The sequence below is a fragment of the Thunnus thynnus genome, chromosome 24, assembly GCF_963924715.1.
Source record: "Thunnus thynnus chromosome 24, fThuThy2.1, whole genome shotgun sequence".
In the NCBI taxonomy this organism is placed as follows: Eukaryota; Metazoa; Chordata; class Actinopteri; order Scombriformes; family Scombridae; genus Thunnus; species Thunnus thynnus.
The window spans coordinates 4613286-4632738 of record NC_089540.1 but is presented as its reverse complement, the minus strand read 5'-3'; the positions used below and the strand labels follow the sequence as shown (position 1 = coordinate 4632738).

The following is a 19453-nucleotide window of genomic DNA, read 5'->3' as shown; positions in this document are numbered from 1 at the left end:
GAAATGCGGTGCAAAAACATCACAGCAATGTAAACCAGTGTAGATGGAGCCAGAATTAATATGTTTGTGATATTTAAACCAGACTCTGGTTACTCCATCATGTCCTGACGCATGATGCCAGGAAATAGCTTCACGCACACACAAACACACAAACACACACACACACACACACACACGGTGCATTGCAGTTACAAGAAGGCACAGCAGCTGACGGCTGAGGAGCTCGTGTCTCATCCAATCAGAGAACATTTTAGCATGCAATAAGACATCACCTTGAAAACAGACTGAGTCTGTTGTTCTGGTTTAGCAGTAAAGGCTTACAACGTGGCTCTGTTTCCGGCCCGGGTGAATAGAGCGTGGGAATACTGAGCCAGTCACATTTCATGCATTTAATGATGTACTACTATCAGAGCAATAATCTAAGATTCCCAGCTCTCTGTGGTTCTCTTCAAATAATTTGTGGATTTCCACTGAAACCAGATATTGTTTTCTTTTTGTAGTGAGGACATTATATCCTTTGAATAAACAGTGCACATAAATGCATGGCAGCCACTAAAATTCATTCCAGCGGGGATACATTAAGTTAGGCTAATTAAATCAGTGTCATCCTGAAAAGACTAATTTTGAAGACTATATTTTAGTATCATCTAACAGAGACATTGTGAAATCTCTCACCTTTTAACATTGTTAAAAAGTTAAAGATTTCTAGGCTGTAATTGTTATATTGTGCGTACTCTAAATGAAGAAATGGTTTGACATTGGGGAAATAGGCTCATTTGCTTTCTTGCTGAGAGTTAGGTGAGAAGATAGATACCACTCTCATGTCTGTACGTTAACTATGGAGCTAGAGCCAGGTGATAATTAGCTTAGCTTAGCTTAGCTTAGCTTAGCTTAGCTTAGTATCCAGAGGTTTGTTTAATTAGTAGCCAATTAGAAATATAAAAAGACAAGTTGAGGTTTTACGCTGAGTCATGTGGACGAAAGTCACTGCTCCAATACAAAAACTGCATTACTGTTGCCCAGTATTTTATTGTCATTTTAATAACTATTTTATAGTTACAGCTCTAAAACTACACCTTTCTTCCCAGGTTTAACCTAATGTTTTGTTCCCTGGCAACAATGATAAATTGCACTAAACGAATAGTGCAATAGTAATAAGTAATCCATATTGAAAACCTTTTACATTGTCATTTTTGTAAGTGTATCATATTTTGAAAATAAACGACACCATAACCAATTTCAATGCAACATCGACAGTCACTGTTTCCCCCATATTTCCTGTCTTGTTACCCAGTAACAATATTAGTCTACCCTGTAATTATTCATTCATTTAAAAAATGTTTACAGTATTCTAAATCCCTCTTAAACATAAAGTTCTTACCCCTTTACATCCTAACCTCCTCCTCCCATATACTCAATAATTACACTATAATTTGCAGGCTGTTATCTGAAGCAAACCAACTTTTGTAGGACATATATAGTATGTTTACATCACATTTGAACATATGATAATGTAAAAATGCCTTATACATAACTAAGATCCTGGATATGAGAGCTAAAGAGTAGTTTTGTCATCAAAATCTTGAGTGAGTGCTCTGTGGCTTCACTTATCTTAATTCTTTTGGTGGTTTGGTTTGGAAAGGAGGCATGACTCACAATCAATAACATTCATTCAGCCTCAGCGTGGCCACAAAGATATCAGCAGTAAGACTACAGCAGCACCCATCTGTCCTCAGTCTCTGAAAAAGACTAATTCTCTCTGTCTGCACACTGTACATCCTGCAATTTATTTCAGAAAGCTGATTGGAATCACAGCACTAAACTAACTGGTTTTGTTTGGCTGGAGTTGTGCAACTGGAGAGCAAAATCAATTCCAAACCACGCTTTTCACACTGCTGAATTGGATTGTCTTGAGTTTTAGAATGATTTCCTTATAAGGTTTGTCCCCAAGGTCACACCGCCTGTGATACTGTGTGTCTACCCTGTTCGCTCTGCCAGGATTATTCAGACATCAGTTCCTTAAAACAAGTAGTGACAGGCCTCAGTGTTGGCTCACATACAGTACTAATACATTTCCAAATGCACACCCATGTACACAAGAATGTGCACTGAGTGAGAAAGACAACTTATAACGTGCCACATTTTCAAATGCACTGTTTTGTTGATTTTTTTTTTTCTCTTTTGTGCCCCCATGGCCTAGTGGAGAATCTTGCAGGGACTGTTGGTTCATAGATTGACAGAAAAAGAAAGAGAAAGAGAATGAAGAGGAACAAAAAAGAAAGAGAAGTTTGCTTCCTCTTAGCAAGAATCTGGCATGGTTCCAGGTATTAGCTCCTTTCTCTTCACAAAGCACAGGTAGTGAGACACATGTCTTGAGTGCAATGGCCATTTCGCAATGAAGTAGTGACTCAGGACCTCCTATAGCAGATTTGATGCGGTGATAGCTTGAGTCGAAGCATAACCTCAGGAAATGAGACATCATTTTTTCTGTGTGCTCATGAATAGTAAGATAAAGTTCCACTTATCTGAGCCCACATAGTGAAAACGTCACTGGAAAATCCACAAGGTGTCAGTGGTAAAATGAAGAAATATATTGTGAAATATATGGAGCTCCAAAACTGACCAAATGTATTAAAGTAAAATGTAACTGAATACATCAATAAATAATATTATTAGTTAAATAATTAAAATGGAGTGTAAAAAGAAATAGAAAGCTTTACTCTTTTCCTTTAGCTTCTAATTGGTTAAAATAAGCATTTGATTTTTTTTCGTTTACCACCAATCACTTGATAAAATAAACTTAATGTATTTTACAAGGAGTAAAAGGAGTTCCTTTTTTTTTTTAAATAATGTCAAACAAACTAAACCAAAAACATCTAAGTAGCATTAGGTATTAGGTAGGTAGGTTATGTTGCTGACAAAAGTACTGTAACTACTTTTAGAAGAGTTTATATAGTGATACTAAAGCAGCACTGTATGCGGTGCAGTACATGGATAATTAACATTACCTGCACTGGCTGCTCTAGTTTTACGACTTTAGTAATCTGTAACTTGGTAGCTTGCTGAAAAGACTGTTGCTTACCCATCATTTCTTTCGGTTAAGCTAGCTAGTCACACAGTCCTCTCAAGTTTTGTAACCAACTATTTATGTACCAATACTGTTGTATTTACTTATTTGTTTGACTTGTCTGATAACCTTTTACCACATTTAGTTAGTTTGGGCTCTCTATAGAATAAGACGCAATTATACTGTAGTGAGATCTTGACCATGGTTAAAGTGAAACTGTAGTGTTTTTATACAGCAAATTATGATATACGCCACCGTCATGCTACCAGTAGATGTCCCTTCTATGCACTCACCTTGACATTGCTGCCGGCCTCTCATCTCGTTTGCCTCACAGCCTGGCGGCAACAGAAAGGTACGTTGGCTCGAACGCTGGCTCTAATGCCTCCACAGCATTTTGATATATGGTATAATTCCTTATTGAAGATAAATGTTGGTATAATTTACTGCATCTCTGCATGAGCTTATTTTTTTGTGAGAAAAAAAGTGTTAGTGGAGCTTTGAGTTGAGATTATTTTGTCACAGGTAATTGTTTTGAAGCTGAGCTGCTGCTGTCAGCAAGTACGTTGCTGTTCCAGTTGTAGAATGATCGTACTGCATCCTCCCGACCTCAGAAGTTTGTAGTCCCAAGTCGAACTTGCCAAGTCCAAACTAGCAAGTATGCAAATCTGATCCAAACTTGGCGTACTTGGTATTGAGAAAGGCCCTATGTCAAATTGACTTCAGTCAAAGCCCAGCCTGGGGGCTTGGTCGCCATGTGTCACCATGTTCTATATCCGTTGTTTTAAATTAGAAGCCCCCTAGCGTTTCATACACGGTCCAGCCATATACTGGGTTTTGACCTAGTCTGTTTACTATTTACTTATAAAGTAATATTAATAATTTGTCTCTGGGCCTCTTCTGTGATGGGTTATTCATTGTACAGTATTCAGTGTTTTGTAAAAAGTGGTACAAAAGGCTACACTGAAAGACATTTAAGGTCAACACATTTTGCAAGGCATTTAAGTGACCATTACATAAACCATATTTCTGTGTAATACAGAAACAATGGCATGTGCGTGTTTTTATGCAGGTCCAAGTTATCCGTACACAACGTAAGGAGCACCTGACATTTTTAGCTGGTTGAGATAAACTCTCAGAGAGTTTTTGAGACTGAGAGTTGAACACAGGAAGTGCTGCTCTCAGAGAGGCAGATCAGGGCAGGTGAGGACGATACAGCAATGCTAGTGTGAACTGGGCATGTTCAGACCTGAGACAGAGCAAGAGGAGACGGAGGGTGAGCTCTTCACACAACTCTGAAACAATAACAACCCTGAAACTCTTACTTCATATTTACACTACATTTACAGCCTTACTTTCAGGCATAAATGTGGTAATAGTCAAGTTCCTAAGTTGTTATTGTTACTATCTTGTGTTCATAAAGTGTTAATTGCCATGGTTTTGTACTACACTTCCAATAAGAAACCTGACCCTCAGAAAACATTAGTGAGACTTTTTCTCAGTTTTTCTGTTAGTTCTTAGTTAGGTTTTCTGATGTTTGTACAGTGTAGTGATTGTTACTGCTCATGTCAAATATTCAGTACAAATATTCAGTTTACTGTTTTCTCAAAATAAAACAGAAACAAAAAATGTATCACTTATGCTAGACTAAGTGTTTCTGTGTTCTGTTTTTTTTGGCTTCAATTGTGTTTATTGGTGGTAACTAAAATCAGGAGCAGGACAGCATTCCGCTTAATAGTTTATTGATGCATAAATGTTTCCGGCAGACGTCCTTCCTCAGCATGCAAACTGGCAACATACTGCTGGTGCAATAGCAGCAACTATGGGTTCGTACTACATGTCCTGGAATTCTGGGGTCAGCAAACGCTTCTTGATCTGCTGATTTGTCAGAAATTCAACAAGAGAGCAATTGGTGTATTTGTTTACAGTGCAGCCAAACAGTTGCTAACCTTCTTCCGTTGTGTAATGAACATCTACTGCCTAATTTCATGCTTTGCACGCTGTGTGGTCTTGTTTAGATAAACTACTTATGGACAAAGCATGATAATACAGTGCTGCTTGAGAGTTTGTTAACCCTTTAGAATTTTCTGTATTTCTGCATAAACATGACCTAAAACATTATCAGATATTTACACAAGCCCTAAAACTAGATAAAGTAAACCCAATTAAACAAATGAGACAAAAAAAAACTTTTTCATTTATTTATCAAGGAAAATTATCCAATCTTATATATTTGTGTTGGGCAAACGTATGTGAACCCTTGATTTCAGTAACTGGTGTGACCCCCTTTTGCAGCAATAACTTCAACGAAACGTTTCTCCAAACGTACCTGTTTATCAGCCCTGTACGTCAGCTTAGAGGAATTTTAACCCATTTCTCCTTACAGAACAGTCTCAACTCAGGGATGTTGGTGGAATTCTTTGCAAGAACTGCCTACTTCAGGTCCTTCCACAGCATCTCAAGACTTTGACTTTGACTTGGCCATTCCAAAACATTCACTTTCTTCTGCTCTAACCATTCTTTGGTAAAATGACTTGTGTGTTTAGGGTCGTTGTCTTACTGCATGACCTACTTTCTGTTGGGCTTCAGTTCACAGATGGATACCTTGACATTTTCCTGTAGAATGTGCTGCTACAACTCAGAACTCATAGCTCCTTCAATGATTGCAAGCTGTCCTGGTTCAGAGGCAGGAAAGCAGCCCAAACCTTGATACTACCACCACCGTGTTTCACAGATGGGTTAAGGTTCTTATGCTAAACTAGGAAGTTTACCCAATACTATTACTATATAGGAAGATAAAACAAAGATATGAATAAAAATATAACACTGCTGTTGTCTCATGTGTTCTGCTTTCTCAAGTGGCTGTCAGACGAAACCCTATGACGGCAACCATCTCAGACAAGGAGGTGGAAGTACTGATGGTAAAGTGGCTTCACCTGGCTGGTGACAGAGACGGTGGGAGGAAACAAAGACAAAAAAAAGCAGACGAAGCTGACAATTAAGAGACTATACACTGTTCTTGCTGTTCTTGTTGGTCTTTTTATTTGCACTCCATTGACACTCTAAGTTCTCAAAGACTTTTATTAGGAATGTCAGTAACCCAAGCCAGTGGTTTGGGTCACAGACCTGTGTTGAAAGGATTTTGTCAATAAATTACAAAACAAAAGAGGTTTTTTTATGTTTGTATTAGTAGTCTATAAAAAGGGTCACAAAATGCCACGTTTGCCAAATTGGCATTAACCAAGGCTTAATAAACTATCCTACTTTTAATAACCTTTGCTTTATTGGGGAAAATCATATACAAACAGGTTTACGTTAAATTCTGGGATAAGTGCGGATTTTGGTCTGTCAGTCACATGAGGGCCATAAGGCCTTAACAGAACTCAGCCATACAGATATTCTATATCAGGCCCAGCTATGAGCCATATCAACTATTTGTATTTGGCTTAGTCCTGGTAGAAGTCTGGCTTTGTTATGATTCAGTAATAGTTATCATACCCTTGGGTCGGATATTCACTTCCAGATGTGGGCCACATCTTTGCTGTTTATGTGGCCCACATCAATGCCAAAGGAAATTTGCTATCAGAGTGTTTACTGTCCACTCTTTTGATGCCACATCAGAGCTGAGTTAAGTTAGTGATAATGCTAATCCAACATTTCCTATTGCTGTGTCACATTTAAAACATTTACGTGGCAAAACACAGGGTGACTTGTATTGTGAAGCAGTCATAGAATCACAATGCATTTGTTACTGAGGTTAGCGAAGACAGTGATCGTTCTTCAAAAATGTGTTTAACAAAACAAGACCACACACCATACATGAAATTAGGCAGTAGATGCTCATTACACAACGGAAGAAGGTTAGCGACTGTTTGGCTGTACTGTAAACAAATACACCAATTGCTCTTCTGTTGAATTTCTGACAGATCAGCAGATCAGGAAGCGTTTGCTGCCCCCAGAATTACGGGACACATAGTACGAAACCATAGTCGCTGTTACTGTACCAGCAGTATGTTGCCAGTTTGCATTCTGAGGAAGGACGTCTACCTGAAACATTTGTGCATCAATAAACTATTTAAGTGGAATGCTGTACTGCTCACTTGAAGTCTCGCATAAGTGATACATTTTTTGTGTCTGTTTTATGGAAATCAGTCATATTTATGTGGAAATGGAGTAAATTCTAAAGGGTTCACTAACTTTTGAGCAGCACTGTATATACATATATATACATATATATTAAAAAAAAATCCTCCTCTCACCCCTCCATGGGAGGTGGTGTGTGTTCCTCAAGCTCGGGTCCTCTACCTGGGAGTTTGAGAGTTCTGCGCAGTATCTTAGCTGTTCCTAGCACTGCGCTCTTCTGGACAGAGACCTCAGATGCTGTACCTGGAATCTGCTGGAGCCACTCTTCCAGTTGTCCTCTTCCAGTTTGTGGGTCATAGCCCCCAGTGCTCTTATTACCACTGGCACCCCTATTGCCTTTACTCCCCACATCTTTTCTAGCCCCTCTTTCAGCCCTTGGTATTTTTCGAGTTTCTTGTGTTCATTCTTCCTGATGTTGCTGTCACTTGGGATTGCTACATCTATCACCACTGCCTTCTGCTGTTGTTTGTAGATCAACACGATGTCCGGTTGGTTAGCCATCACCAATTGTCAGTCTGGATCTGGAAGTCCCACAGGATCTTAGCTTGGTCATTCTCAACCACCTAAGGAGGTGTCTTCCATTCTGACCATACTCAGATGCAGATGTTCCCATACACTATGCCAGCCACTCTATCTGTCAATGGTACATGCCGTGTAGGGGCTTGTCCCTCCATGGTTGGACGTCCTCCTTCTCTGCATCATTGGATTTCTGCTGCCTGAGGTATTCACTAAGTAGCTCATATTTTTGGGCCAACTTCCTGATGTATTCCTGGATCTTGGTTGTTTCGTCCTTGACAGTGGCTCTGACGCTCACCAGGCCTCGGCCTCCCTTGTTCTGCTTAGCGTACAGTCTCAGGGTGCCGGACTTGGAATGAAACCCTCCACACATTGTAAGGAGCTTCCTTGTCTCGATATCAATGGCCTCTATCTCCTCCTTTGGCCAGCTTATTATACCAGTGGGGTATCTGATGACTGGCAGGGCGTACGTGTTGATGGCTCGTACCTTGCTCTTTCCATTCAGCCACCTTCTCAGGACCTGCCTTACTCTGTGTAGGTATTTGGCTGTGGCTGACTTCCTTGCGGCCTCCTCGTGGTTCCAGTTTGCCTGCGGGATCCCAAGGCATTTGTAGCTGTCCTGAACATCTGCAATGCTGCCCTCTGGTAGTTCAACCCCCTCTGTTCTGATCATCTTCCCTCTTTTTGATACCATCCAACCTCACTTATCTAGTCTGAATGACATTCCGATGTCGTTGCTTTAGATCATTGTGATATGGATCAGTGAGTCAATGTCTCGCTCATTCCTGGCATACAGCTTGATGTCATCCATGTAGAGGAGGTGACTGATGGTTGTTCCACTCTTTGTGATGATGTGGCTTAGGGGGTCCTATGCAGAACAGCAGTGGGGATAGTGTATCACCTTGGTATATGCCGCACATGATGGTAACTTGTGCAGTTGGCTTTGACTTGGCCTCCAGAGTCATTTTCCACAGCCCCATTGAGTTCTTGATGAAGGCTCTTAGTGTCCTGTTGATGTTGTACATTTTCAAGCATTCCAGTATCCATGTGTGTGGCATTGAGTTGTTGGCTTTCGTGTAGTCAATCCAGGCGGTGCACAGGTTGGTCTCCCTGGTCTTGCAGTCTTTGGTGACTGTTCTGCTGACCAGTAGTCTTTGGTGACTGTTCTGCTGACCAGTAGCCAGTGCTTGGCTCCCCTGGTATTACTACCAATCCTTTTGTGGGCCCTGCTCATCTATTTGGCCATGTGCCCATTGATCTTACATCTTAGCTGCTATGATGCCTTCACACTGCTTGCCAATGACAACTGTCTTTAAGATCAGCCATTTACAGATATTTTTTCATTTACCCCCCTCCAGTTCATCTGTCTTGCAACAGCAGTTGAACATAAAGGTGCAGCAGCAGTTGCAAACCATTTGAGTGATGTTTGGAGAACATCAATGCATGTCAGTTCACATGATTGCCATTACTACACCACAGCCCAGCTGATCTGGGCAAGGTACCTACATTTCAGAGGTGATCCTGAAGTGAAATTCCCTCCAATTTTGAAGGTATGATGAAATGTATGTGGTTTTTATTTTATTTTGATATAGTATCAAAAGCGGTGTTTAAATTCATGAAAAGCTTAGCTTTAAACTATATAAACTGTATGTAGTTTGAGTTGCATGTTTTAATTTGATATTATAATGAGATTTCAGTGAAATGGTTTCATTAGGCTGACATGCAAAATTCATTACACTTCTTCTGGTAACACAGGTTTAGAAATTACAGTAATGCTTCCTGAGTCTTTCCGTTCCTGCATACTTCTGCTCTCACAATAGATCAGTACAAATAAAGTAATGGTGACAGTTTGAGTAATTTAATGTTTTAGCTGCAAAAAAATGAGAACTGGTGGGACACACACACACACACACACACTTAACTTCTCCCCTAGACAAAACATGTCTAGTCCACTGACTTCTCACCCCATCAACTCTCAAACACAAACACACACCTTTTACCTAGTCAACTTTAGACATTTAATATGGTCTTTGCCAGTTTCTCTAGACTCACAACATCACATGTCTGCATTGTTCATGCTCAGAAACGCTGTTGTACTTTTCTCCCTGAACAGATGTATCCTGGAGGGACAAAGTCCCATCTCTATATCCCAGACAGAAACCACTGCTGCAAACTGCACTGCTGTCAATCAAGCTCTTATTATCAACTATGACGTTGGATTAGTCATTTTGTTAATATGACATATCTGCGTTTTCATATTTTTAGCATTATAAGCATAAATACCTGTCAGGAACTTGTCAAACTAATCAGTGTTGTTCTAGTATGAAGATAAACATATGCTACACTGCAGTGTTTCTCAAACAGAATCACTTGCTTCTATCTGTGTTTGACACATATGGAAAAGCTGAAGCCAAAACTCTTATTATTTTGTCAAAACTATGATGACATATTTTACTGACATTCAGTATTTACATTGAACCTTTTTCATGGCCAACCCCCCCCCCCCCCATTTTTTTTGTCAGGATAAAAAATTAAGCACCTGAAATAAAAAATTATGCTCAAAGTTTCAATATTAAAGGTTGTTTTGTAAGTCACAGTCAAACTTTAACAGAGTTTGTCATACTGAGACTAATCTTAATAATGTTCTTTAAAGTTTCGCTCAAAGATTTGTAGTCTCTGACAATGTAGTTCATTTTCTTTGTAGACTAAGCGATTGCATCACTATTCAAATGCATTCAGTACATAAATCAGTAAGTGAACGCATCACCATTACAAACGCAGCAACGTTCAGTGCTGATCCTGACTGTCTTCAGGCTGTCATGTCCAGTTCAATACAGAACTAGGTCTATACAAGTTTAGAAGCTTAATAGGACATAAAGATTCATTCATGTAGAGAACACTTCTACCGCCAGACAAAGAAAATCATTGCAATCACAGCAATCTTGCACACACTGTTTTGGAGAAAGAAATCGAAAGCAGAGCTGCAAGCATTAGTTGATTAATTGATTAGTCAATTGACGAAATCGTTTTTAATAGTTTTAGTTTAGTTTTTAGTAAAATGTCCTCAGTTCCAGCTTGTCATTTATAAGATAAATTCAATATTGTTGGATTTTAAACTGTTTAAAATTTATATCATCACTTTAGGAAACTGACTGACATTTTTCACTGTTTTCTAGCATTTTATAGACTAAACAATCAATCAAGAAAATAATCAGCAAAATAATCTATAATGGAAATGATTATTAGTCGCAGCCCTAACTGATAGCAAAAAGATTTCCAAAATCTCAAAATTCTTAAATTGAAATGACACAATTATTACTTTATTTATAAATTATAACTGATTCAGCGTAGTTAAAATAATATGAGTCCACCTTACAATGATTGAGGTCGAGCCTGGACATTGCCTGGTTTCGTCTGACTTTCTGTTTTTGTTGTTTTTTCACTCTGTTGAAATATTCGTGACCCTGTCTGAGCACAACATGCACTGACTAAGTCTAGGCTGATGTGCTTCCTCACTTCAAACAAGCGACACTGCCCTGGAAACAAGTGGAATTACCTCATGTTAGTGCCCATACAGCTTCAACACTTGGTGAATTCATTAACAGCAACATTAGTAGTTTCCCTGCTGCCATTCCGGACAGTTAATTTGTTTATGAGTCATAAAGTGCACTGCTGTGTATTATAGATGTCATCAGTCTCCACTAGTTAACTCAGTGTACAGTGCTGAAAATGATGAAATATTCCATAACTTGCTTGCTGTGTTTTCACACAGATGTTTTGAAGTGCTGTTGTAATTGTGATACTGCTCTTACAACTGGTTGAGTGGGGGAAAGTTTGTGTGTTGCTATATTTAACTAAATTAGGTGTCCAGAAGCTGTTTGTTACTGCTGTGTGTAATAGTGGACATTTAGTTGTTGGGCAATCTTCCTTCTGTTTTGTCTCTACTGTATGACCAATGGGGAAATCCTCCTCTAGCTCAAAAATTATCCTTTCTCACCAATCCTTTACTCTCCAGCTAACTGGAATTCTTTCTTTCTTCGTCAGTGTTTTCCCCGGTAAATGAGACATGCGTTTTATATCGATAGCGATAGTGAGAGTGGAGGAGAGCAGTTGTGGTTTGCAGAGGAAGTGGTTTCATGACTTAGGAAGGGGGAAGGGGGGGGGTGAAGAGAGACATCTGTCTACAGTCAGCCCCCTCTCTGGGATCAGCACACCTCTCGTGTCTGATTCATACGCTGTATTTCTCAACAGTCAGTTAGGCAGGAATTAAGCTAAATTAAGCCTCAGTGGGCGGAAGGATAAGATGTACTGTATGTCATAAAACACAGTGTTCCCAGGATTAAGCTTGCTCCAATACTCAAACACACAAATCATTGCATGCAAGAGTGTAATTTCCATTGGGGATGGGGGAAGACACCCCTTACTCTTTTAAAATCAAGTTTTGGTCCCCTCACTTTGTTTCAGGTTGTCTTTTTTGTCCTGCCACCAGCATCCAGATGAGAGAAGGTCTGAGTTGATCTCAAGTATTGATACGCTTATTTCAGTCACCTTCAATTATTCCTTTGTGCTCAAGCTATTAAGCAATTTGCCAAATGTGATTAGCAAGCAGGAAGTTTTGCCCTGGGTTTGGCCACATACAGGCTGGCCTACTTTATTGGTGAAGATTGTCATGGCTGTATGCCTGCAGACACTACCCAAGGCTGAAAAGGGTCAATGTTGTTTTTACGATAATATTTTTATTCACAAATGAAAGTTTGTTGTCCTTTTGCAACATACCTTCCTGTGATCATTTAACTGATTGGAATCACACCAACGTCACGGCAGGAACAGGAGCCTAAAGCTACAGTAAGTGCAAATGTAAAAATGAGCACAGAACATTTGTAACAGAGGGGGAAGAATAAAATTCCTTCTGAGGGAAGGGACCTCGGAGTTTTGGGAAAAAGACGTCGAACAGGCTGCAATGAAACTTATCTCATGTTTGCAAGTTGCTGTTTTTTTACCCTGAAGTGTGTGAAATCTGAGCATCGACCTTTCCTTACTGACACATACTATATGTGAAACAGTATATGTCTGCAGAGATTCAGAAATTCTCTGCTGTGAAACAGTTTCAATCTGTGAGACATACAGCGTGAGTGCTAGAGGATCAAACAGATGAAACTGCGCCACTAAACCCGTCTGCCTGTCTTGATAGTAATTTCACTCCAAGGCTTTCTCTGGCTCCTGTACAGCAGTATATATATTGTGAGATGCTGTCAAAGCTCCATCTTGACCATGACATACAACACCACATATTTATGCATGAACATGTGTTCTTATGCATCTACTAACAAGACATACCTTCAGCTTGTAATCCATTAGCATATCCACGTTTATATATTTTTAGGATGTATGATGTATGTGTGAATGTATTGCTAGATCTTAGAGAAACATCTGTTCAATTTAACCATAAAGGGTCTCATTTACCGAAAGTGCCACCATCATATTTAATGCGTCGCAAGATGCTTCTCTCAAGGTCGAAGCCTCAAAACTTGAATAAGCTGTGGCAATTCCGATTAAAAAAAAACAGTCAGTAGTACTTCTGCCCTGACTGATAAGCGCTGAGGTACCTATAACGCTCATAGGCCAGTGGCAGAAAACTGAGCTGAGGTTCAAAATAATAAATCCGCTTCCCCTGCAGAAAGGAGGTCAAACCCTCCAATTATTCCAAACACCTTTCTCTCCAGCTTCTCCTCCCAGGGGTGGGGTGGCCAAACGTTAAAGACTGAAGTGTCCTTCAGCAACTCACTGATTGCTGCCAGCTTCAGGCTTTATATTCTGTAGCTCAGTCTACAGGCCCGGGGGGCATTAGTAACATCTCGTATATCACCTCCCTAGACTCTGCAGTTGTTGGAGCCGGGACGGTTATTTTTCTTTCCCTACAGCTTCACTCACAGTCACCTCCCTCTTACAGCATAGATTCCACTTCTCACACGTAAATGTGTGAAAGCAAGTTTGAAAATGAGGATGGTGGTCAAAACCAAAACCAAGAAGAAAAAAAAATGTCTTAATTTGCTTTTCTTGTCCTCCGTTCAAATCTCAGAGATAGGGAGACACAAAAAAGATGTTGAGCATCCTCCTTGCCACAAAATATGTCTTCTGGATCATTTTTACACTTGTGTATCATCTTGCACTCCAGCATCTTATCCTTACAGTTGGAGGAGAAATAAAATTATGCTACTGACACTTTGCTAAACCTCAACTCCCTTTATTACTGTTGCCAAACCTGTCAAGCTTTCCATTCTAGTGCAACAGATTTACCACTTAAAATTCTCAGTAGAAACAAAGTCACACAGCCATCACGCTTGATGGTTACATACATGATATAACGCTAAAGCTACATGTCAAAGACAGAAAATGTAGAAGACTTGTAGCATTAAGTTCTTGTATTGCAGAGTCAAGCTAGTTGGCGCTATGGTTAAAGTACAGTGTTAAATAAAAATGTATCCCTCATTGGATGTTTACTGTAAAAACAACAACATTGTAATACAGAGGTTAGATTTGTGTGTATTTTCAAACAATATGTTAACTTACAGAAAAGTCTTATATTATCTCAGCTACAGCTTCTGAACAGGGCTTTTTGTAACATAACCTGTAACCCCTCATAGTTAATATCATACTTAGCTAATGATGTGCTGCTTAGCTTAGTCAAGATTACAGTAGAGAGGATAAACAAATGATCCATTGCTGTAGTTTTTTGAGTATTATTAGATTTAAATAAATATTTTGTTACAAAAAACTTTTCAGTTTATATAAGAATTGTCTAAATCAATTCCTGTCCCTTCTTGTTAGCAAGTTTGTATTTGTCAGGCTGCTCAAATTACTTTTACCTGATTGGATGAAGCAATATGAACCTAAGGCATTACAACATGTCTAATACTCTTGTTTGATGGAGAACAAATGAGCTTGCATCAACTTTTTGTCCATCTAAGGAAACTTAACTAGAAAGTCTCCTAGTTGGGTTTTGAAGCAACCTTCAAATTTGTAGTAAATATCTTCACACTGTTGCTGGATATGATTTCCATGGGAAAAGCCTTGCAGACAAATAAAGCAGGTTTAAAAGCTATTACCAGAAGAATGTTCCCTCATTAAAGTCAGGGTGATGAGTGTTAATTTTCAGGAATCTTAAGTCAGGCTGGAAAAGCATAGCTGCAGGAGTTTTAACCCTTTTTGGTACAGACTTGACTTTCTCATCGGTTATGTTGGCTCAACTGAGCTGACAAATTGCAGCTTGATATTCGGACTCTGATGCATTTGTAAAATACAATTCTTAGCCTGAGTGGTGGATTATCTTTAATTAATTGGATTTAAAAAGTGTTAAAATGTGTTTTAAAAATAGAATCATACTAAAATGATACCAAAACAAAGCTAGTTAACTAAAACTTACCTTTTCAGCTACCTCCAACAACTGAGAAAGTGCACACATGTAGGAGCTTCTGACTCAGTAAAATCAGTCAAAAACTGCTGATCTGTATCTTGTTCTTAATTGTTCACTTCCCCCAAAGCTATAATTTCCTGTGTGCATGATGTCCTGGTCATGACCTCCTCTCAGCAACTTGCTTTTCTAACCTCTGACCCCACTGTTAACGCCAATGGCTGCAGTCTTTAATGAACTCTTTAATTACTGCGTCTTGATTAGTATTTCGGTTGTTGAAAAATGATGAGAGAGATTGCTGTGCTTTTTCATAAACGCTCAGTTGTGGCACATCTAAAGTTACAAGCTGATATGGGACACTAAGGTAAAGGCAAGAGCTTGTTTCATTTTTGGCAGTTTCCCAGAATTAGAGTGGATTTGAAAATGGAAAGTATTACTAGTCATCGGTAACCTCTGTGTAGGTTATATATGACTTGAATACTGAAAGTTGACAGACTGATTTCTGTATGACTAATGACGAAACTGACAGTTTGGCTTTTATGTTGCTGAAAAAATAAACTAAATATATTATTTAGCTCATCAGATGTGGGCACACTGACCGTAAAATTCCATTCGCCTTCACATATGACTGAGTAGTTTTTTTTTTAAACCCAAACCACAAACTTTCCCTTATCTCAAGCGAGACGTGTCTGAATTTAACCTTTAACCCGAGCAGAGGCAGATTAGAAGATAGTCATAGGAATAAAAAAAAAAAAATGTTTGTTATTATTACTATTTTGTGTGTTTGGTCAAAAATTATTGATGTCTTTGGTTTAACGTCTGAAGGTCCCTTTACAGAGTGCGATTTTGGGCTGAGATGAAAGTTGACAATCATGAGAGAATTGTGGTGAAGTCTTAGGTCATCAATCCGAAACTGTGTCTGAGATCAGACCGTGAGACTTGTCCGCTGATGACTGATTTGGCGCTTTGACCAACTTGACAGACTTTTGGGACCACATCTAAGCAACATCTACGTCTACCAGGCAGAATACGACATGAGATGACACTGAATACTCTCTATAGCATGAGACTTTGTAAGTGCAGTTTTTTGAATAAAGTTTAGGGGATACACACACACATCCTCCTTAATACATCCAAGGCAAAATGAAAAAGACATTTGTCACTGAATACCTTTGGGTTTTCTCACTGGTTTGTTTGAATACCATTGCTATGCTGATGACAACTAGCTCCACATCAACTTGAAACACAACGACAGTATTTCTCTAAAGCTTGTTTCTGAATGCTGGGTGGCAAAAACTGAAATGGAAACGACTGAAGTAGCTCGGCTAGTTGATCTCCTGGAATCTCTTGTAAATCCCTTCATCTTTCTGGGACAGCCTCCAGTATTACGCCGCGACTATCTGGAATCAGCTCTCAAATCCAAACTCAATACACACGCCAGCTCCTTCCTTCCTGACTCAATCAAAACTAGAGAAGAAAAGAGATTATCCAAGTCAACGGAAAGGGTTAATAATCAACTAATCAATTATGTGGAATTAACTCAGTTTAGACTGCTGTGTTCCTGATGTCTGGTTGGTCAGTTGGATGTTAATTGTTTATTGGTGGGACATTAATTGACAGAAAGCAAGCAGGATAAATAGTGAGTTATGGGTTATTATAGGGGGGGAAATGGCATTCCTGTCAATGTAATCAAATGACGTGCTTTCAGTGGCACAGCTTTGAATCTAACTCATGACACTTAGTCCTATTATCCAATGGCAGATTGATTCTAGGCGGTGTGAGCTTAGTATGAAGGTGTCATTGATGGAAGACATTATCATCAGGACTGTGACTAGCCAGTCCTAGCAGTCAAAGCATGTCTGTGTCTCATTGTGAGAATGTAGTTTGAGTTTATATCTTTTTGAAGATATATTACTGTTGAATTGTTTAATATACTTTGATATCAAATTTTTCCTATGATTTGCTGTAAGATATATACGTTCAACGCAGGAAGTAGCAAGGTGGAAAGTAAAGATATGGTGGTTAAGATAGTGGATGGAAGTGAAGCACATCTGACTTTCATGCGGGAAACCGGAATTCACATCCTGTTATAGATCTGTAATGTAGATCTGTCTGTTTATTTGTATAGCACCAAGGCATAACAGCAAAGCTTTTCAGAGTACTTTACATGACACATAAATGGCATTAAATCAAGATGTAAGAGAAACACGAGACAATATAAAAAAGACACATTTAAAAAGAGTTGTACAAGGTAAGTGGTAAACAGAAAAGTCTCCTCTTTAATAACCTGTTTTAGTCGCCTAACCCAAACTGTCAACTGCTAACAAGTCCTCCATCAAAATGCAAAAGAAGCATTTTCTGAACTACTGACAGTCATCATGTACAGAAATGTAGAAAGTAAACATTTTAAAAACCTCAGCATTGGACGTGGAAAAAAAAGTTGTCATTGAACGTCATCCGGGGTCATCAACCATAACAACATCAACAACGGTGCTGCATACAGCTGTTGAGCTCTTTCTTGTTGTAGCAACACTCACATCCTGTCCTTATCAATTAGCAAGAGGGAAGCCATGGTGTCTTATAGGAAATTATTAATTTTAGTCATGGTGATCATTATTTGTGTTTTGATCAGACAAGACCTGTGACTCATCTAAGACACAGGAAGTCTCTGTTAGATAATATAATACATTTGCACGCATGGTCACATCTACATCCATATTTATCCATTGGTACGACTTGTATGAAATCACAGTTCATGGCATCTAAACAGTTGCTATAAGAGCAGACATATTTCATTTTAAAACATAGATAGTGCTTCAATATAGTGATCAGGCACCAGGAGCTAACAAAAATAAATATATATCTGCAGCCATTCAGACTTTAATACACTAACACACACTCACCAACAGGCTGTTCGCACCAGCGCTGGATGCCAAGAGGCTCTTAGCTTATTGTTGTTGGACAGAAAGATGAAAAGAAAGAGGGAGGGAGCAAGGTTAATTTGCAGAATGGTTTGAAAGAGAGGGAGAAGAGAGATGGGCATATAAATGGGTGTTGGCATTTAATGTCTTTCATCCTGGATCATAACTCCCGCTAAATTAGATTATCTCACATTCACCGGCTAATGGCGGGAGGAGATGAGAGAAGAAAAGGTCGGTACAAGAGAGGAGGAAGCAATAGAGAGAAAACACTTCATGAAATCCTTTAAAGGGTAAATCTGCAAAATGCAAGATAATAAACTGTTGCTACAACAAAGGAGCGACACATTTCCACTGATTAAGACCTTGAAGATTGGCTCTAATTCACCCAAATGAATTTGTGGTGTTGGATGTGATCATTTCTCTGCTCACAGGCAGGAAAAGACCAAACTGCACTCTCATCACATCATCTAAATAAAGCTGGACTCAGCAGTGAAAGGAATTAGGGATTTTTGTGCTTTTTCTGTGCTTCTTTAGCTATAGCTGTTAATGTCACAAACATATTTAAAAAAGATCTGTATTTGGATTTTAAGTGGGACTACATAGAAGGTTGTTAAAATAGTCTTGACTGTTGCATTTTCTGTATTAAATCAAGTTTAAGTTTAGCTGCTCACTAAATATACAAAATGCATAAGATTATAACCACATACCTAAACTAAATCTGATAATAAAGCATGATTTATATTTGAACAACACCTTCAAAGTCAAAGTTAAAGCTGTGCAACTGTTTATGATCTGGCAGGAAATAGACTGTTTTCACAGTGGAAAATAACCGTCAGCATTGGTCCATACTGTCAATACCAATTTCCAATTCTTCTTCAAAACTGGATGTTTTGTATATAATGGGAGGAAACCCAACGCTGTTAGCTTAATAGAGAAAACTATTGACAAAAATCTGAGAGAGTCTCTTTGCCATTTTTCGTTGCACCTTTCAGGCGGTCCCTTACGTCAGCTAGTCTGTTTCACTTCCACAGCTAAACGTCAATATCAGATCATGAGGTTAAAACAACAGCTGTGCAGCTTCATCCTGCACTGCATACTAAAAATGGTAAAAAACTGATTCAATGTTATTGAGCATGAACGTCTTTTAAAGTCTGAGCTTACGTATCTTTATATCTACGCTTGTGTGTTTTGAGCCTGCAGCCTACTTTTTTTGGCAGACCTGCATGATAGAAAGTTATGTTGCTTTGGCTCCTGGCAGTTCTTGTTCACACTGTACAGACGACAATCACTTGGATCACTGCTGGTGCTGAAGAAAAAGTCTGATGATGTGACGTTAACATCCTTTTTCTTTTCTTATGGATCTTTAGACCTCAATGCTACAACTACTGATTGTGGCAG

General features: G+C 39.0%; 1 long non-coding RNA gene across 5 annotated transcripts in view; it reads left to right on the top strand.

The window, feature by feature from the left end:
* The window catches only part of LOC137177212 (uncharacterized), a 59074-nt gene that overhangs the window by 25452 nt on the left and 14169 nt on the right, over nt 1-19453 (top strand). Inside the window, exon 3 of one of the 5 annotated variants that reach the window (XR_010926011.1) lies at nt 5924-6242. The exons of the other annotated variants lie outside the window; for them this stretch is intronic. This is a non-coding gene — a long non-coding RNA (uncharacterized lncRNA). Of the gene's footprint in view, nt 1-5923; nt 6243-19453 lie in introns of those variants that run through there. 5 annotated transcript variants of the gene reach the window in all.